The sequence below is a fragment of the Triticum aestivum genome, chromosome 6A (genome assembly GCF_018294505.1).
Source record: "Triticum aestivum cultivar Chinese Spring chromosome 6A, IWGSC CS RefSeq v2.1, whole genome shotgun sequence".
In the NCBI taxonomy this organism is placed as follows: Eukaryota; Viridiplantae; Streptophyta; class Magnoliopsida; order Poales; family Poaceae; genus Triticum; species Triticum aestivum.
In genome coordinates, this window is record NC_057809.1 from 481,444,948 (window position 1) to 481,466,846 (window position 21,899).

The window sequence follows — 21,899 nt, forward strand, 5'->3', positions numbered from 1 at the left end:
GTAGATGTGCATCTCCTAGATTGATCTTGGTGAGCGTAGGAATTTTTTCCCATTCAACGTTCCCCAATAGTATGATGCTGATAACACATGCAAAAGCATAACTCTATAATCATATCACTACTTCTACTTTTATATGATCTCACATGGGCAGAGCCAATAAAGTACGCATCCCCACTCAGGTTACTGCATACACTCGTGCAACCACCACGTGTCCCCACTCGGGTTACCGCAATGATAAGTGTTTCCTCGTGGACAGGACATAAAGGTCTGGGGTTCTCCACCACTCTCTATTGCAATGATCAGGGACGAAGGGGGTTAGGCCCTGTCATTACCTACCTCCTCAACCATCTGTCATAACAATATTAATTACCTCATGTCCACAAGGTGCCCATGTTGTGTGGGTGCCCTTCACAACACCATGAGAAAATCAACGCAATACATATAACGAGAATGATCGTATCGCTTATCATTAAGTGCTAATCATGCAAGGGTTAAGCCAAATTCTCAAGAACTAATGCAGCAACTCAAACAAAATAGAGGGAAGAGGGAAATTACAAGCCAGCGTGGAGCCAATGTCGGAGAGGAGCATGGCACCGATGATGGAGATGGCGATGGTGGCGGCACCAGTAATGGAGACGACACCGGCATGTGCCTCCCCTTCCTCCTCTTAGCTTGGCCCTTCTTCTCTCTGTGGAGATGGTCTTGGCGCAATAGTGGAGATGGATGATGGCAGCTTGTTGATGGATGATGGAGAGAGATGGACGCGCCTAGGGTTGGAGGTGCATATATAGAGGTCTCTCGGTTTATTCCTGCATTGATGTGATCATCCAAGGGCTCAAGATGAACCTTATCCTCTCCTAAACACTTTCTTATTATCTAAGGACCACGTGGGAACAAGTAGGGACGAAATTGGTGAAAAATCACGTCTAAAAGGGCAACTTTCGGAGCTGTTTGAACTTGGTACGACCGCGTGTGATCATACGAGACGACGTATTGCGTTCTTTACGCCTTGGATATTTTGGTCATCATTTCTTCATACGGACTATGATTTGGACGTTCTTGGGCTAGTTGGATTCGGGAGAGCGACACCGACGCGCTGGTGGTGTTAGATTTTGATTTGGAGCACTTTGGGAAATCAAATTTTCCACTCTTCGAAATGCATAAGTCTGGTACTAGAAGTCCTCCTTACTGAACCCATCCTTGGTCCTTTCATCGTGCTTGGTCCTAAGTTGCTCCAAAACACATGTAGACACAACAAAACAAAGAAAACTAATCAAAGCTAAATAAAACCAGGATATTCAATGCTCATAGTGAAAATTGTAAAAAGTGGTAATCATGCATAATGGACAACTATTTGGTTCAATATGACAAGATATATGTAGAGAACATGCAAGAAATAAGCTCTAAACATGCGTAAAATATAGAGCCATCACTTCCCCTTTGGCACCCCTGCCTTACCGAATTTGGCCCCCGTCAACCCTCGTGTGGCCTCCATACACGAGCTGCGGGAAGACTAGGAGGCCTACGAGAACCTCGAGGCAGAGCGCGCTGACGAAGGGTACATGGCAGAGTTCCACCACCTGTACCAAGAGCGCGTCAAGGAGGAACCCTGATAGTACGAGCACAACAAGTTGTGGACGATGATGGTCATCGATCTTTGCTCCAGCAACGACAACGGCTCGGGTCTGCCGGGGATAGAGTGAACAATGGTGGTGAGGATGGAGCGGGCGAGTGGCAACGACCTCGTCAACGATGAGGAATGGGAGGGGAACATGGCCAAGTCACCGATGGCGACTAGTTTGTTTAGTTCTAGTGCAACCTTAGTTTAGATTTTGTTTAAAGTTATGTGAATATTGTTTACAATAGTGGTTGAATCAAGTTCGGACTGAGTTTGACAGACTAGTTTGAATGAAATTTGTAGCGAATTTGTGTTCAATTTTTTTAAGGATTTAAGTTTAAGGGATCGGCTAGAAACCGCTAATTTTGAGAGAAGAAGATTTGAGTACTTAAAGGATACGAGTCCGTATACCTCTCTAAACTATAAGTGATCGGCCAGAGATACTCTTATCTCTTCCTACCTAAAAAGGACCTACCGTCCTCGTCCATCTCAACATTTTTCAAACCCTCTCCCCGCGTCTTTCTCCCCCGCCCCCACGCAGTGCTCCCCTATCTCTGACACTTGGTCTTCCTATTTGAAAACCGCTCGGCCTCCCACACTTAACCGCATACGCCCATGTAATAGCCAGACTAAAAACAGTTCGACCGCACCAATAGTCCTTGTCCTAGACCCCATGAATGATCCTATGCTCCATTATTGCATGGTGGCTGTTGCACGGGACCTCAGCCTCCGCCACAATCCACCCATCCCGACCACGGCGCCTCACGATCTTGCCCTGAACGCTCGTCCACTGCGTCACATGTACACCACGGTCCTACCCATCGATCTATTGGATCGGCATCTCTCCTACCTATGAATCTTCTCCACCACGATCCTCCCATCCCGTCCATGATGCCACACAATCTTTCCCTCAACCCATGTCTGCCGTGCTGCCCGTATATCACGATCCTCCCGATTGATCGATTAGATCAGCACCCAATGACAGGCGAGGCAAACCACGTCACTCACGTTGCAGGCAGATCGAGGTGTATTGAGCCCTAACAAGTGACGCCCAGAAGCAGAGCTACGCATCGTTGGTTGAAAAATCAAAACTGAATCTGGTAATCTAACTAGAGTTTGGAAGGGCTTGATTAGTGGGCTGATCCCATTCAACATGTAGCTCCCCCAACTATTCGACATATGCACTGATCAGGATTGTACTGTAGACAGGTTCAATGCAGTTGATGCACCTTCTTGTTTCGGACTGGATAATGGTGAGAGATGTGTGAACATATCTCTGGTATTCGTCTCACGACTGATAATGATGTGGTTTATTGGGGTCCAAATAAAAATGATAAGTTCTCGACAAAATCTATGTACAAATGGCTAGAGAAGCCTTTGAGTGGTTGCAGTTATAAATGGATTAGGAAGGCTAAACTTCCTCTCAAAATCCAAATTTTCATGTGGCAGTTGGCCCAGAATGTTGTCCTTACTCGTCAAGTTCTAAAAAGTAGGAAATGACATGGTAATCCATCATGCTCTTTTCGCAACGAACCCGAGACTGCCACACACCTATTTTTCATTTGTCCGGTGGCACAAGTGATCTGGCGATTGGTTAGGTTTGTGTAAAGGACTGAGTTATGCCCTAATAACTATTGGCAATATTATATTTGGAGCTGCAAGTTTCTCCCTGGTGGACTTAAGTTTCTTATGGTTGGCTTAGCCGCCGTGACCTGGGCCATATGGCTAGCCCACAACAGAGCTACCTTTGAGAAAAAGATGACTAAGATGCCTTTTGAAATTGTTTTCTCTGCATGTTCCTTTCTTTTATATGGGGCAGGTCTGCAACATGAGGGAGATGCAAAGGTGCTACGCTCTGGCACCGAGATGATCAGGTCGAGTACCATGAACTTGATGAGGCTTTGTGCTGTTTCAGGCAACCAATTAAGGGAGCATAGGCTTGTCCTCATGCGGGTGTTCCTGGAGCTGTCTTAGGGCACCCAGGAAGTTGATCTTCCTGGCTTTGTTCTTTTGTTATTGTTGTTGTTGTTGTTGTTTGCCTGCCGTAGTACTTGTTGTTAATTTTCTCCCTGTTATGCTGGTGATAGGCCCCTTCTCTGTGGGCATGTATCAAGACTTGTTTATTTTGGTGTTGTTAGGTTCTCATCCCATAGCATGCGTTTCGATGGATAGCGAATGTAGTGGGTTTCCTGGCGCACTCACTACATCTCTTTCCCCTCCTCCTGAATGTTCCTAAAACCGATGTATTTCCATTCAATGCAATGGAAAGAGGTTAGCTTGGTTAAGAAAAATGATGCCCAGAAGGCCGTGACCAGCGTGGCCAGTAGCACGGGGTAAGGGCATCTCCAAGGCAGACCCGTAAACCTCCTGCAATCGTCCAAACTGCGCTATCCGAACCGCGAAAGCCATCCAACGCGGTCCTATATCAGTCCGCGGGGCTGTTCGGATGCGATTTCTCCCGCAAAATGGAGACAAGAGTGGGGGGAGGTTTGTGGGAGTCTGGACACACAAAACATACGAATCTAACACCCCATGCCCACCCAAAACCCTTCCCGGAACGCGGGACTCCATCCTCCCCATTTTCTTTCCTTCCATCTTTTCTCTCTTGCCGTCGCCGCCGCTCCACCACCCCGGCCACCACGCCATACCCCTGCCAGAAATCCGTGTCTCCGTCACCTCCGGCGATCCAGCAAGGCTCCCCTCCGCTTCTCCCCCGTCTCCGTTCAACCCCCTGTCCTCTAACCCACCAGATACCATCCTCTACCATGCCCGACTACTGTTCGATGAATCACCGGAGCTGAAAATAGTTGTCCCTTCTTGTATGTAGCAATGGATTCTGATTTGGAGTACATATACGAGCAATATGTTGAGTCCTTCGATGGCTCGTCAGATGAGGAGGAGTACTCCGATGAGATGGCAATGATGCAGGCGGTCCTTAATGACGCGGAGCGTGCGGAGGAGCATGTTCTCAATTTCAAGGGCTCGATCAAGGGTCATCGAGTTCTCAGCCGCAATAGGGCACGCAACATTTGACACTAATGGCCGACTACTTTGCCCCTGATGCACTATTCTCTGACCATTTTCATCGACATTTTTGGACACGCAAGAATGTCTTCGATTGTTTGTACCATGGTGCCCGGTCCTACGATGACTACTTCATCCTGAAGAAGGACACCGTGGTAACGATTAGCTTCTCTGGTCACCAGAAGTGCACGGCCGCACCCCTGGTCACTAGTACCTATGGATGTCTGAGAGCACATGCGGAGATGCCATGGTCAGGTTTGCAACTGCCATGCTCGAGGTGTCCGGATCTCAGTACCTGAGAGAACCAATTGTGCTAGACACCGAGAGGCTCCTGGTAATCTCAGAAGCAAGAGAGTGGCTAGGTTTGCTTGGATCTCTTGACTGCATGCATCGGAAATGGAAGAATTGCCCGAAGGCTTTACAAGGGCAATATCAGGGTCATGTCGAAAAACCCACCATCATGTTGAAGCAGTTGCATCACATGATCTTTGCATTTTGCATGCTTTCTTTGGCATGCCTAGGTCTCACAATGACATCAATGTGTTGCAACAATTGCCGTTGTTTGCGACACTGATTGGAGGAAAAGCTCCTCCTTTCCACTATACTATCAATGGACATGAATACAACATGGGCTACTATCTGGTTGACGGTATCTATCCTCCATGGGCTATCTTTGTCAGCACCATCTCAAACCCAATTGGCCAGAAAAAGGCTCACTTTGCCTAAACACAAGAAGCAGCTAGAAAGGATGGCGAGAGGGCATTTGGAGTTCTTCAGGCCAATTTTGCAGTTGCTCGTGGACCTGCAAAATAATGGGATCCGGAGACCTTGTGGGAGGTGATGGCATGTTGTGTAATCATGCACAACATGATCGTCGAGGATGAGGGTGACGATGCTGCCGCATCTCTGAAATTTGATAACATGGGTGATCCTATCCAACTTACGGACCAGAATCCGGCCACATTTTAGGTGTTTCTTCAAATGCATCAACAAATTCGGCATCGACCAACTCACGATCAGCTCAAGAAAGATCTGATTGAACATCAGCGGGCGGTGAAAGGGGACAACAATGTTGGGATGTATATTTGAACTCTTCAAAATTTAAATTAGTGATGCATGCGACTATTTGAACTTCTATGCCTTTTGCATGGGGCTACTTGAGTATGCGGACTGGAAAAATAATCCGGAAGGCCGAATGTATGCAGCTACATTTGGATGTCGATCTCCCGCATCCGTGTCCGTGGACTGGTCCCCTTGTTTTGGACGGATGCTGGAGATTTTTTGTGCGTTGTTGTTGGAGATGCCCTAATTGCGACAACTTCCACACCATGTATGACTACATGTTAGAAGAATATTTTATTCTGAAAGCATGTCATACCCAGCAGAGCTAATGTGAGAGCAATGTCAACTTTTATTTAGTGCCTATGTGAGAGTAACAATACAGAGGCAGGGTCATTTAGCCAAGTGTTGGGAGTAGAACCCTTAGCTAAACTTGTTAATTCATGTGTGACTTTGTTTGAGAGACATGTGTGACTTTGTGGGCCTCACGGTATACAAGCATAGTTGTCCCCGGCACTAAAACGGCCGCTCTTCTGTGCAACTCACAGTCAGCTAACATCATATATATGTATATATATATATATACCTTGCTTGAGACCCTTTTTTTGTTAACCTACAGTTTTGCGAAGAGTCAACTCAACATTTTTTGGTTAACCTACTGTTTTGCAAAGAGTGAAATTAACTAATTTTTTGTAAACCTATAGGTTTGCTATGTTCATGCCAAACAGGGTAGATCAATTGCATCATGTAATGCCTGGATAATTAAGCTACAGTCAACCTCTGCTAATGGTGCCATGTCACCATGGTTACTGTTGTTAAACTCATGTTGATTCGAAACCAGTTTAAATTCAAATTCAAAATCAAGTCAAATAGTAAAGGTTTGCAAATATTAAAACTAAAATGTCCAGGTTGTGCCAGATATTGCATAGGTATTTATGGTGGAGAAACCAAACTTTGATAAAATGTTAAAAGGCTCTGAAATAATTAAAACATTAGTTAAAATAATTAAATAAATGCCTTTTGCAATTAATAAAATATTAAACTAAATTATTTATTTGCCCAAACTTATGTGCCAGTAGCATAATTATTAACACTAAATTAGGGACTACATTTATAATTAGGGACTCCTTTTTTCACCATACTTTCACTTTCCATGGCTAGCCGTATCCACGGGTGCCTTCCATACAACCACTTCCCAAGGAATTTATTATTTGACAACACAACATAAATTAATTTTTCATTTCGCGGCTGGGCATCCATAATACCTTTGGCGTACTCTTGTGCGATGACAAGTGAAAAACACTCATCATGAGAATAACATATCTAGCATGGAAATATATCAGCCACCCCTACCGTTTCATGAGCAGTACGAGCACACAAAAGAGAAGTTTATTTTGAAAATTAGAGATTGATACGTCTCCAACGTACCTATAATTTTTGATTGCTCCATGCTATATTATCTACTATTTTGGGCAATATTGAGCTTTATTTTCCACTTTTATATTATTTTTGGGACTAACCTATTAACCGGAGGCCCAACCCAGATTTGTTGTTTTATGCCTATTTCAGTGTTTCGAAGAAAAGGAATATCAAACGGAGTCGAAACGGAACGAAATCAACTGGAGAAGTTATTTTTGGAATGAAAGCCACCGGATAGACTTGGACTCCACATCAGGAGATACGGGAGGTGCTCACGAGGGTGGGGCGCCCCCCTAGGGCATGCCCCTTGCCTCGTGGGGCCCCCGTGGCTCCTCCGACGTACATCCTGCACCCATATATATCGTCGTACCCTAAAACTTCCAGAACGAATAATAGATCGGGAGTTCCGCCGTTAGAAGCCTCCGTAGCCACCGAAAGCCAATCTAGACCCGTTCCGGCACCCTGCCGGAGGGGGAATCCCTCTCCGGTGGCCATCTTCATCATCCCGGTGCTCTCCATGACGAGGAGGGAGTAGTTCTCCCTCGGGGCTGAGGGTATGTACCACTAGCTATGTGTTTGATCTCTCTTTCTCTCTCTCTCGTGTTCTTGATTTGGCACGATCTTGATGTATAGCGAGCTTTGCTATTATAGTTGGATCTTATGTTTCTCCTCCCCCTCTTCTCTCTTGTAATGAATTGAGTTTCCCCTTCGAAGTAATCTTATCGGATTGAGTCTTTAAAGATTTGAGAACACTTGATATATGTCTTGCCGTGCGTATCTGTGGTGACAATGGGATATCACGTGATTAACTTGATGTATGTTTTTGTGATCAAATTGCGGGTTCCGCCCATGAACCTATGCATAGGGGTTGGCACACGTTTTCGTCGTGATTCTCCGGTAGGAACTTTGGGGCACTCTTTGAGGTCCTTTGTGTTGGTTGAATAGATGAATATGAGATTGTGTGATGCATATTGTACAATCATACCCATGGATACTTGAGGTGACATTGGAGTATCTAGGTGACATTAAGGTTTTGGTTGATTTGTGTCTTAAGGTGTTATTCTACTACGAACTCTAGGGCTGTTTGTGACACCTATAGGAATAGCCCAATGGATCGATTGGAAAGAATAACTTTGAGGTGGTTTTGTACTCTACCATAATCTCTTCGTTTGTTCCACTAGTAGTGACTTTGGAGTGATTCTTTGTTGCATGTTGATGGATGGTTATATGATCCAATTATGTTATCATTGTTGAGAGGACTTACACTAGCGAAAGTATGAACCCTAGGCCTTGTTTCAACGCATTGCAATACCGTTTACGCTCACTTTTATCATTAGTTACCTTGCTGTTTTTATATTTTCAGATTACAAAAACCTTTATCTACTATCCATATACCACTTGTATCACCATCTCTTCACCGAACTAGTGCACCTATACAATTTACCATTGTATTGGGTGTGTTGGGGACACAAGAGACTCTTTGTTATTTGGTTGCAGGGTTGCTTGAGAGAGACCATCTTCATCCTACACCTCCTACGGATTGATAAACCTTAGGTCATCCACTTGAGGAAAATTTGCTACCGTCCTACAAACCTCTACACTTGGAGGCCCACGTCTACAAGATGAAGGTTGTGTAGTAGACATCAAGCTCTTTTCTGGCGCCGTTGCCGGGGAGGTTAGCGCTTGAAGGTATATCTTTAGATATTGCAATCGAGTATTTTAGTTTCTTGTTTTATCACTAGTTTAGTTTATAAAAGAGAACTATAAAAAAATATGGAATTGAGTTTGTCTCATACGCTTCACCTTTTTAATATCTTTCATGAGTATGATGGAAAGGATAGTTGTGCTCAAGTGCTAGAAGAAGAAACCTATAAAATGTTTGGCACTAAATATTTGAATGATGAGCATGATTGCAATATTGTTAGTACAAATTCTTTGAATATCCATGATGCTAATGATGATTGCACTAGTTATGATGAAAATGCCTCCTATCAACATGTCAATTTTTGTGGAGTAGACTGGGTTTGCAAGTACACACCAAATAGGGAAGATAGATATTGCAAGAGGCATAAGTACTTAGAAACTAAAGTGTTGCAAGAAGAGCTAGATGAATGTGCTGAAAATTTAAGATATCTTACCCATACTTGCGAACTTTGCAATGAACATGGTCACTTAAATATCAAATGAAATTGTTTCATGACCGTATCGTGTCTAAAAATTGTGATGACTTGATTTCCCTTGCACATCATAATGAACTTAGTTTGCTCTTGGGTTATGAAGAAATGAAACGTATAACTGAGGGTATTCCAAAATTTAATCTCGATAAACTTCTTGGTTTTGAACTACAGAAGATTTATATGTATTGTGCGGTGAATTGCATTGAAAATCCTTATATTGCCAATTACATAAAGAAAAGAAAACAAATAGGAGATGAAGAGAATACTAATGAAAGGGAAGAGACCTCCCAATATCCTCCTATTATTTCTTATGATGAATCATGTAACGAGGAGGAGCCTCCTATTCAACCAATCTCATTAATAAGGAGCTCCAAAAAGAGGATTGAACCCACACATGATGTGGTGAAGAAGAAGAAAAAAAAAAGGAAGAGAGGTAAAAAGATGTCTCTCCCAAATAATGCTGACCCTATTACTATTGTGCCTCATGAAAATATAATTGTGGAAGATAATGATACTTCTTATGATCTTGAAAATCTTTTTGACACTTGCTTGGAAGAATATAATAATTGCTATACTATCGGTGCTATCTATACTATTAATGATGAGAGTGATTATGCTTATGATATGAAAAGGCCCAAGCTTGGGGAAGCTATGTTTGATGAGGATGACATATTTGAGAATATATTTGCTGCAATTAATGTTTGTCCCAAGCTTGGGGAAGCTATGATTAATGAAGATGATATTTTTAGTCTCCCAAGTTTTGATATGCAAGTTTATAATGATGATAGCATGCCCCCTACTTATGATGATTATTGTGATGATACTTATGCTATAAAAATTAGTGATTATATTTATAAAACTTGTCATAGTTATGATTACCCCTTCTCTTAACATTACTCTTTTAATGTGGAAACAATTTATAGTATTCAAGTTTCCTGTGATACTCCCACTATTCCGAATGAGAAGAATTTTGCTTATGTGGAGAGTAGTAAATTTTCTATGCTTGTAGATCATGAAAAGAATGCTTTAGGTGCTGGTTATATTGTTGAATTCATTCATGATGCTACTGAAAATTATTATGAGGGAGGAACATATGCTTGTAGGAATTGCAATAATATCAAGTTTCCTCTCTATGTGCTTAAAATTTTGAAGTTATGCTTGTTTTACCTTCCTATGCAAGTTGATTCTTGTTCCCACAAGTTGTTTGCTCACAAAATCCCTATGAATAGGAAGTATTTTAGACTTAAATGTGCTAGTCATATTCTTCATGATGCTCTATTTATGTTTCAATTCTTATCCTTTATGTGAGCATCATTGAAATCATCATGCCTAGCTAGGGGCGTTAAACGATAGCGCTTGTTGGGAGGCAAACCAATTTTATTTTTGTTCCTTGCTTTTTGTTCCTGTTTAGTAATAAAAAATTCATCTATCCTCTGTTTAGATGTGGTTTTATGCTTTTAATTAGTGTTTGTGACAAGTAGAACCTTTGGGAAGACTTGGGGAAAGTCTTGTTGATCATGCTGTCAAAGACAGAAACTTTAGCGCTCACGAGAATTGCTGCAATTTTTATCTGGAGAGTGCTATTTAGTTAATTATTTTTGAAGATGATTAATAGATAAATTACTCAGGTCCAGCAATTTATTTGAGAATTTTATGAGTTCCAGAAGTATGCGTTTGATCCAGATTACTACAGACTGTTCTGTTTTTGACAGATTCTTTTTTCATGTGTTGTTTACTTATTTTGATGAATCTATGGCTAGTAAAATAGTTTATAAACCATAGAGAAGTTGGAATACAGTAAGTTTAACACCAATATAAATAAAAAATAAGTTCATTACAGTACCTAAGTGGTGATTTATTTTCTTATACTAACGGAGCTTACGAGTTTTCTGTTAAGTTTTGTGTTGTGAAGTTTTCAAGTTTTGGGTAAGGATTCGATGGACTATGGAATAAGGAGTGGCAAGAGCCTAAGCTTGGGGATTCCCAAGGCACCCCAAGGTAATATTCAAGGACAACCAAGAGCCTAAGCTTGGGGATGCCCCGGAAGGCATTCCCTCTTTCGTCTTCATTCATCGGTAACTTTACTTGGAGCTATATTTTTATTCGCCACATGATATGTGTTTTGCTTGGAGCGTCAACTTATTTTATTTGGAATTGCTTGCTGTTATTTAGAACAATGTTTTGCATCTTTTATTTCAGTAAAAGTGGCATTGATAGCCTTTACTATGCCTGTTTTAGAAGTCCACATGTTTCTGTTTGAAAACAGAAAGTTTACCGCTGTTGCAATAATTCAATAGAAAAGTGAGAATGTGATAAAATGTTGAAACATTTTGAATATTAAGCTATGATAAATTTACTACAGTGGGAATTTTCTTTCATAATTTTTGGAGCTAGGGAAGTATGGATGTTGCAGCATTCTTTACAGACTATCCTGTTTAGGCAGATTGTTGTTATGTTTGCTTTGTTTGCATATGTTTGCTTCTTTAATGATTCTATTTGAGGATAGGACTATTAAATATGCAGAGGCATTTAGTATGCAATGTTGAATAATAATTTTAGTTATTTGCTACAGTAGAGTATGATAAGGTTTTTGCAATGGTTTATACTAACTTATCTCACGAGTCCTTGTTGAGTTTTGTGTGGATGAAGCTTTTGAGATTTAGGGAGACCGTGATATGAGAGGAATTAAGAAGACACAAAAGCTCGAGATTGGGGATGCCCAAGGCACCCCAAGATAATATTTCAAGAAGTCTCAAGCGTCTAAGCTTGGGGATGCCCCGGTTGGCATCCCACCTATCTTCTTCAACAACTATCGGTTAGTTTCGGTTGATCCTAAGCTTTTGCTTCTTCACATGATGTTTGCCATTCTTAGAATGTCATTTTATTTTGCTTTGTTTGCTGTTTTAATAGAATACCAAGATATGAAATTATTAAATGTTAGAGAGTCTTCACATAGTTGCATAATTATTCGACTACTCATTGATCTTCACTTATATCTTTCGGAGTAGTTTGTCATTTGCTCTAGTGCTTCACTTATATATTTTAGAGAATGGTGGTAGTTTTATTTTGAAGAAATAGATGAACTCTCATGCTTCACTTATATTATTTTGAGAGTTTTAAATAGCATGGTAATTTGCTTAAAATCCTAATATGCTAGGTATTCAAGAATAATAAAATTCTCTTATGAGTGTGTTGAATACTATGAGAAGTTTGATACTTGATAATTGTTTTGAGATATGGAGATGGTGATATTAGAGTCATGCTAGTTGAGTAGTTGTGAATTTGAGATATACTTGTGTTGAAGTTTGTGATTCCCGTAGCATGCATGTATGGTGAACCGTTATGTGATGAAGTCGGAGAATGATTTATTTATTGATTGCCTTCCTTATGAGTGGCGGTCGGGAACGAGCGATGGTCTTTTCCTACCAACCTATCCCCCTAGGAGCATGCGCGTAGTACTTTGTTTTGATAACTTGTAGATTTTTGCAATAAGTATATGAGTTCTTTATGACTAATGTTGAGTCCATGAATTATACGCACTCTCATCCTTCCACCATTGCTAGCCTCTCCAATACCGCGCACCTTTCGTCGGTATCATACACCTACCATATCCTTCCTCAAAACAGCCACCATACCTACCTATTATGGCATTTCCATAGCCATTCCGAGATATATTGCCATGCAACTTTCCACCATTCCGTTCATCATGACACATTCGTCATTGTCATATTGCTTAGCTTGATCATGTAGTTGACATAGTATTTGTGGCAAAGCCACTGTTCATGATTCTTTCATACTTGTCACTCTTGATTCATTGCATATCCTGGTACACCACCGGAGGCATCCATATAGAGTCATACTTTGTTCTAGTATCGAGCTGTAATCATTGAGTTGTAAATAAATAGAAGTGTGATGATCATCATTCAATAGAGCATTGTCCCAAAAAAAAGAGAGAAAGGCCAAAAAAAGGGAGGCCAAAAAATAAAATAAAGGCCAAATAAAAAAAGGCCAAATAAAAATAAAAAATAAAAAAATAAAAGGGACAATGCTACTATCCTTTTCCACACTTGTGCTTCAAAGTAGCACCATGATCTTCATAGTAGAGAGTCTCTCATGTTGTCGCTTTCATATACTAGTGGGAATCTTTCAATATAGAACTTGGCTTGTATATTCCAATGATGGGCTTCCTCAAAATGTCCTAGGTCTTCATGAGCAAGCGAGTTGGATGCACACCCACTAGTTTCTTTTGTTGAGTTTTCATACACTTATAGCTCTAGTGCATCCGTTGCATGGCAATCCCTACTCACTCACATTGATATCTATTAATGGGCATCTCCATAGCCTGTTGATACGCCTAGTTGATGTGAGACTATCTTCTCCTTTTTGTCTTCTCCACAACCACCATTCTATTCCACCTATAGTGCTATGTCCATGGCTCACGCTCATATATTGCGTGAAGATTGAAAAAGTTTGAGAACATCGAAAGTATGAAACAATTGCTTGGCTTGTCATCGGGGTTGTGCATGATTTAAATATTTTGTGTGGTGAAGATGGAGCATAGTCAGAGTTTATTATTTTGTTGGGATAACTTTCTTTGGCCATGTTATTTTGAGAAGACATGATTGCTTAGTCAGTATGCTTGAAGTATTATTATTTTTATGTCAATATGAACTTTTGTCTTGAATCTTTCGGATCTGAATATTCATATCACAAGTAAGAAGAATTACATTGAAATTATGCCAACTAGCATTCCACATCAAAAATTATCTTTTTATCATTTACCTACTCGAGGACAAGCAGGAATTAAGCTTGGGGATGCTTGATACGTCTCCAACGTATCTATAATTTTTTATTGCTCCATGCTATATTATCTACTGTTTTGGGCCATATTGGGCTTTATTTTCCACTTTTATATTATTTTTGGGACTAACCTATTAACCGAAGGCCCAACCCAGATTTGTTGTTTTATGCCTATTTCAGTGTTTCGAAGAAAAGGAATATCAAACGGAGTCGAAACGGAACGAAATCAACTGGAGAAGTTATTTTTGGAACGAAAGCCACCAGATAGACTTGGACTCCACGTCAAGAGATACAGGAGGTGCTCAGGAGGGTGGGGGTGCCCCCCCTAGGGCACGCCCCCCTGCCTCGTGGGGCCCCCGTGGCTCCTCCGACGTACTTCCTGCACCCATATATATCGTCGTACCCTAAAACTTCCAGAACGAATAATAGATCGGTAGTTCCGCCGTCAGAAGCCTCCGTAGCCACCGAAGGCCAATCTAGACCTGTTTCGGCACCCTGCCGGAGGGGGAATCCCTCTCCGGTGGCCATCTTCATCATCCCAGTGCTCTCCATGACGAGGAGGGAGTAGTTCTCCCTCGGGGCTGAGGGTATGTACCAGTAGCTATGTGTTTGATCTCTCTCTCTCTCTCTCTCTCTCTCTCGTGTTCTTGATTTGGCACGATCTTGATGTATCGCGAGCTTTGCTATTATAGTTGGATCTTATGTTTATCCTCCCCCTCTTCTCTCTTGTAATGAATTGAGTTTCCCCTTCGAAGTAATCTTATTGGATTGAGTCTTTAAAGATTTGAGAACACTTGATATATGTCTTGCCGTGCGTATCTGTGGTGACAATGGGATATCACGTGATTAACTTGATGTATGTTTTTGTGATCAACTTGCGGGTTCCGCCCATGAACCTATGCATAGGCGTTGGCACACGTTTTCGTCGTGATTCTCCGGTAGGAACTTTGGGGCATCTTTGAGGTCCTTTGTGTTGGTTGAATAGATGAATATGAGATTATGTGATGCATATCGTATAATCATACCCATGGATACTTGAGGTGACATTGGAGTATCTAGGTGACATTAGGGTTTTGGTTGATTTGTGTCTTAAGGTGTTATTCTAGTATGAACTCTAGGGCTGTTTGTGACACCTATAGGAATAGCCCAACAGATTGATTGGAAAGAATAACTTTGAGGTGGTTTCGTACCCTACCATAATCTCGTCGTTTGTTCTCCGCTATTAGTGACTTTGGAGTGATTCTTTGTTTCATGTTGAGGGATGGTTATGTGATCCAGTTATGTTATCATTGTTGAGAGGACTTACACTAGCGAAAGTATGAACCCCTAGGCCTTGTTTCAATGCATTGCAATACCATTTTGTGCTCACTTTTATTATTAGTTACCTTGCTGTTTTTGTATTTTTAGATTACAAAAACCTTTATCTACTATCCATATACCACTTGTATCATCATCTCTTCGCTGAACTAGTGAACCTATACAATTTACCATTGTATTGGGTGTGTTGGGGACACAAGAGACTCTTTGTTACTTGGTTGCAGGGTTGCTTGAGAGAGACCATCTTCATCCTACGCCTCCTACGGATTGATAAACCTTAGGTCATTCACTTGAGGGAAATTTTCTACTGTCCTACAAACCTCTGCACTTGGAGGCCCAACAAGGTCTACAAGAAGAAGGTTGTGTAGTAGACATCAGAGATGACACATACAAATTTGCTTAGAACGGCAAAAGAATACCGCGTATAGCTAGGTATAGTGGACTCATATGGCAAAGCTGGTTTAAAGGATTTTGGATGCACAAGTAGTGATCATACTTAGTGCAAAATGAAGGCTAGCAAAAGATTGAGAAGCGACCAACCAAGAAACGAAAAATCTCATAAGCGAGCATTAAGCATAACTAACACCGAATAATGGACCACAAGTAGGATGTAATTTAATTGAATAACTATTGACTTTCGTGCTTGCATAGGGAATCACAAACCTTAACACCAATATTCTTACTAAAGCATAATTACCCATCAACATGACTCACATATTATATCAACATATCTCAAAACTATTACAAGAAATCAAGTTTATTTTGTACAATGATCTTCATAAAAGTTTTTATTATATCTTCCTTGGATATCTATCAGTTTGGGACTAGTTTCATATGTTTCTTTTGATATATAGCTCAAACAAATATAAGTGAAGAACATGAGCATACAAAAATTTCTTCTCTCAAGTTAATATAAGTGAAGCAAGAGAGAATTTCTTCAAAAAATTACTAACTCTCAAATAAATCTAAGTGAAGCATAAGAGCATTTATTCAAAAATACTAAAGCACACCGTGCTAAAAAAGATATAAGTGAAGCACTAGAGCAATTCCATATCTCATAAAGATTTAAGTGAAGCATAGAGAGCAATTATAACAAGTCATGGCATAAATTTGACTCTCTCAAAAAGGTGTGTCCAGCAAGGATTCATGACTAAAAACACAAAGCAAAGCAAGCAAAGACTCATATCATACAAGACGCTCCAAGCAATACTCATAATATGCGACGAATAAAAATATAGTTTCAAGTAAAATACCGATGGTTGTTAGAAGAAAGAGGGGATGCCACTCGGGGGCATCCTCAAGCTTAGTTGCTTGATACTTCTTGAATATTATCTTGGGATGACACGGGCATCCCCAATCTTAGCTTTTTGCTAATCCTTATTCCTTCATCCATCGTAAAGTCACCCAAATTTGAAAACTCCAATCACACAAAACTTAACAAAACCTTCGTGAGATCCGTTAGTGTAAGAAAGCAAATCACTACTATAAGTATTGTGCAAACCCATTCATATTTTATTATTGCATTATATCTACTGTATTACAATTTTTCTATGGCAAAAACTCTTCAAAGAAAACAATAGAATCATCAAAACAAACACACAACGCAAAGAAAACAGAATTTGTCAAAAACAGAATAGTCTGTAGCAATATGGAGAATTCGAGTACTTCTGTAACTCTAAAAATTCTGAAAAATTAGGACGACGTGATAAATTTGTATATTAATCTTCTGTAAAAAAACTCAGGACTTTATCGCACATCTGTAAATGTAAACAATTCTGCGACTAGGTGCAAAACTTTGTGTTTTTTAGCAAGATCAAATTAACTATCACCCAACATAATCCTAAAGGCTCTACTTGGCACAAACACTAATTAAAACACAAAAAATACAATCATAACAGTAGCATAATTGTGCAAACACTCAAGAACAGAAAGAAGAAGACAAAAATAAATTTTATTCATTGGGTTGTCTCCCAACAAGCGCTATTGTTTTATGCCCCTAGCTAGGCATAATGCAAAGGATCTAAGTATTGTCATCTTTGGTATCCAACTCTTCAATCAAGCACTTGGAATTTTTCAAGGATTAGCATAAAAATTTTCAATGACAATACTCTTAGGAACATGTTTAAGGAATTCATTCTTGCACAAAGGATCTCTTATAACTTCAACAAAATCCGGGTGAATACTAATAATCTTGAGATCTTCTTTACTGCTATTACTAGAAGTTGCACCGTTGTTCTTAGTAACTTGAGTAATCTTGCCAACTTTTATGGGAGTTTTTTCAATGGTTTTAGCGGAAGCAAAAGCCGTACTTAGATTACTAAAGATTTCTTCCAGTTTATCAATCTGAGATGGGCTTTCTTCAATTCTTTCATGAATTACGGTACTCTTTTCTTTTAACAACTTAAAAATTTCTCCCGCTTTTGACCAAATTTTAGTAGAAAAATTATGCATGTTTTATCCAAGTTTTCAATATGTTCTTTGGTAAGCATTTTCTTTTCAGTAGCATCTACTCTTTCCCTAACATGCTTAAGAGTCAAAGTTGTTTCATTAACCATAAGCGGTGGTGAACCCACTAAATTTCACATAGCATTATAAGCATCAAGAGAGGGACACATCAAGAAATTTCCACCGGTAATCGTATCAAGGACGAATCTATATCAAGTGGTGATGCCCACATAAAAACAACAAAGAAGAACAACGGTAGATTGCTTACGGATAGATCTATTATGAGCATTGCAAATCCTATACCAAGCATCCTTTAAATTCTCCCCTCTCCTTTGTTTAAAGTTAAGAACCTCGTTCTAAGGAGTGCATGCAATAGCAGAAGAACTATCCATATCGACAAGAAGTAGCGAACAAGATTGCACTCAAAAACAGATCTGACGAGAAAACGACGCACAAAAAAGACGGTGAATAAAACAGGAAATTTTTGTGAAGTGGGGGTGAGGAAAACGAGAGGCAAATGGAAAACAAGATTACCTAGGCAAGCAAACCGGTTCAAATTCAAATTCAAATTCTAGTTAAATAGTAAAGGTTTTCAAATATTAAAACTAAAATGTCCGGATTGTGCCAGATATTGCATAGGTAATTACTAGCAAAAATGCCCGTGCATTGCAACGGGAAAAGAAAAATATCGCATGTCCGGCTTCTGTGATGTCTAAAGACCCCTCTTCTCTCTCACACACATACATGCACATGGATGTGCCTTCTATTTTGACATGACACCCGAACCCAAGTCGGCCGTTCACCACCTGATCATCCACACCACCTGATCATCCATGTATCCTGACATGGTCGAGACGAGCTCATCCACGATACTGCCCGAACCACACCCATGCAAGGGAATGTTCATATAAAACATATAAAAAACTAATCTCATCGAGCTACAAGTGAGGACCGCCCATGGCAATCTTAAAATAAACATTTGGAATTTCAAAATTTGTTAAGGTTGCAAAATTTTGTTTGAATTTTTGATATTTATTCATGATTTTAAAAATGTATTCAAATATTTGAAGGAAAATCATCCACACTTGTTTCCAAGAATTGTTGAAAATATTTAAGAAAAATAAACAGACCTGTCGCTAAACTACTTTAACTGGGGCGCTGCAATTTGAGTAGTCGGCAGCTAGCTCATGTGGTTGGCGTCGCTGCTACCTAGCTTGAGTTCGCGAGATCGAACCCATCGCGTGCGGTTTTGTTTTTCGTGCCATTTTTACGTGCTCGTTTCCTGGTTATGGGCCGGCCCGATTACGCGAGCCTGAAAGCTCGACTGTTAGCTTGACTGAATGTTGCAAGGTCCTGGATGTACCTAACTGAATGTGCAATGGCACTGTACATGAAGCAGAGTAACAGACAATGTTGCTGATGCACTACATTTGTAGCTCATATTCTAGTTTCTCCTGGAACATGTATGAATCATGGTGGCACTTTGCTTTAAGGTCTTGTGCTAGCTATGTGGCTGTGAGAGCTGGGTGTAGTTCCTAGCGTCCTCGCCTTGTTTGTTTTGGTTGTTGCACCTACTCTAGCTTCTAATACATTCATATGCATCTCTTCTAATTTCAATAGTATTATACATATAATCCTATATTTCAATTGTACCCAAATTTTTGTGTGACTGCAGAAACCACAAGATAAATAAAATGCTGACGAAAAGATGACAGATGGAAATCTGTACCTCACCAGTTCAACATATACCTCTCCAAATGGTCAGGCCCAAGTCACAACGAATATATCAGGCTCTAGCAGCCTTCTCCATCCTCCTCCTCTCTATGAATTACCTGTATGAGCGGGTAGTTAGGAACTTACGATTATCATAAAGATTTATTGTCTCAGTGGAAAAACTATGATAAACTTTTTCTAGCTTCTTCAGCAAGGCAGGAGATCTGTCGTAGGATCTCATGGGATAGCTTGGTTTCTTGTGACACATGAACGCACCTGTTCATATATGTCTCACAGCCTATAAAGTTACTTAGCAATGTAATACATTTTTTCAAGTAAAATAACACAGCAGAAGAAATAGAAAACTTTTAATCTCTGAAACCTAGCTACCCTTATCTACCCAGTTGATCTTAACTTCCAAACTATATCAACGATATCTTGGATTTGAGAAAATAAAAGCATATTTGAAGTTATTATTGTTGACACTACTACTCAAATATCCAAACAATCGTTTAATCAGATTCAGCAGACCTTCATACAAATATGAGTGTAGAATGAAAACATTAAACCAACGAATCTAGGTTCCATTGTCACCAACATACACAAATACAAATGGAGTTAGTGAAGGCAGATGTTAACTTTGGCTTGAAAGGGAAGTGATATCATCATAGACGGGATCAATTTTGGTGGAATGACCTTCATCTTCAGGGAAAGAATGGATAAATATAAAGAGAGAGCATGCATGAGATTTATAGCAGAACAAAACAAAGCATGACATATCCCCGCCCAGCCTCCTTCATTTCTTCAGCACTTTGTTATCACATCCCAGATCGATTTGGCTCGGTTCTAGAGGACCTTGTCTTAATTGAAGATTAATTTAAAGCCAACCTGCACCAAGTTTCCTCCATTGGTGACATAGTGGGCTAAAACTGGGGGAGGCCAAAGAAGTGCTGCCTTCATAGGCTTCGCTGATCAATCCGCTCTTCTCAATTAATCTTGCTATGAATACTTATTAGTACAAGGGAATTTTTACCCACCCGAACTCTATTGTTGAACTCAGCATGGCTAAGGTCCCACAGTCCAGCGTGCGCTATCACGCCAATAGGGGGCGGCTCTCCAGCACCATCATCCCCGCCATTCACTATCCTCAGCTTTGTCAAGAAGATTGCCTGCAATGCACGATTCGAACCATGTCCAAGAAGTTTGGACAATGAACAGGTTGTATGTGATACTGAACAAGAATAATTGTATGGCAGAAAACATTGCTGAATCTTTGAACCTGTCCTTGCAAGGCAAAGTGAAAGAAATGTATGAGGTGACCCACCCAAAGATTACTAATTATCGCTAATTACAAATGGGCGAACAGAGCAGGTTTCAAACGGTACTGGATCATTCTTGCAGGCAGGGGAATAAGGATGTTGGGTTGATGCTATTCAAGAAGGAAAAGGCGGAGGTCATCACGAACCTTTAGGAGATGGGCGTTCTCGTGGGACAAGCTCGCAACCACGCCGCGCTGCTCCTGCGCCCACTGAGGCAGAGGGGGAGGATGAACACGTCAACGAGCAGAAAGAAATCAAAATCGAAGCGGGCCGAATTGGCGGAAGGAGGCGGGCGGGCGCAGATCTCATGGCCCGGTGGATCACCTTGTCCTGCGCGCTGGCTTTGGCCTCGTCCTCCGTCGCTACTGCCTCGTCGTGCTCGTCGTCCTCGGGGGTGTCCGGGCTGGCGACGCCCTCGCTCCTATCGTCATCTGGCGCGGGCTTCTCGGCCGGCGGCGCCACTCGGGCCTTCCTCGACCAGCGCCGGCCCCAAGATGGGATCTCCGGCTGCTGCTGCTGCTGCTGGCGGTGGCGGCTGTTGCTGGGGTAACTTGGGGCAGGGGTAGGCACTCCGGCAGCGCGCGGCGAGGGAGGGGCAGCAGCGTGCGGTGACGGGAGGCGGGCTGGCGGCGCGCCGGCGGGGTGGGGACAGAGGTGGCGGCGCGCTGGAGTGGAGATGGGATTGACAGGAAGGGTCGTGCTGGTCTGGATCTAGCCGCTGCGGGAGCGCCATGGCTTCCCTTCTCAATCTAGGTGGAAGAGAAGGGAAGGAGGAGGAGGCAAGGGGAGGTCGCCGGTGCGGAGATGATGGAGGCCGGAGGCGGACGGGGAGAGCGCGTGCCGGCAAGGGGCGGCGGATGACGCGGGCTGGCGGCGAGGTGGCGGCGTCGCCAGATGCAGCCGGGGTCGAGGGGTGGAACAAAGGAGTGCGGACTGAATTTCAAACAAAAATAGGGTTTTTTCACAAAAACACGAAGCGTTTTCCAGATTCACTTAAGAAGGGACTGC

At 41.4% G+C, this 21,899-nt stretch overlaps 1 long non-coding RNA gene across 2 annotated transcripts; it reads right to left on the minus strand.

Annotated features, from left to right (window-relative positions):
• Nucleotides 1–412: 412 nt before the first annotated feature.
• On the minus strand, nucleotides 413–21,837 carry LOC123127994 (uncharacterized). Of its 2 annotated transcripts, none has more exons than XR_006462881.1 (5): nucleotides 21,216–21,837; nucleotides 21,038–21,100; nucleotides 20,610–20,741; nucleotides 18,507–19,691; nucleotides 413–6,287 (listed from the first exon to the last, which is right to left on the minus strand). It is a non-coding gene; the product is annotated as an uncharacterized lncRNA (long non-coding RNA). The 2 variants fall into 2 exon arrangements; XR_006462882.1 differs by lacking the exon at nucleotides 413–6,287 and having other exon boundaries at nucleotides 16,622–18,731; nucleotides 19,589–19,691.
• Between the last annotated feature and the right edge of the window lie 62 nt (nucleotides 21,838–21,899).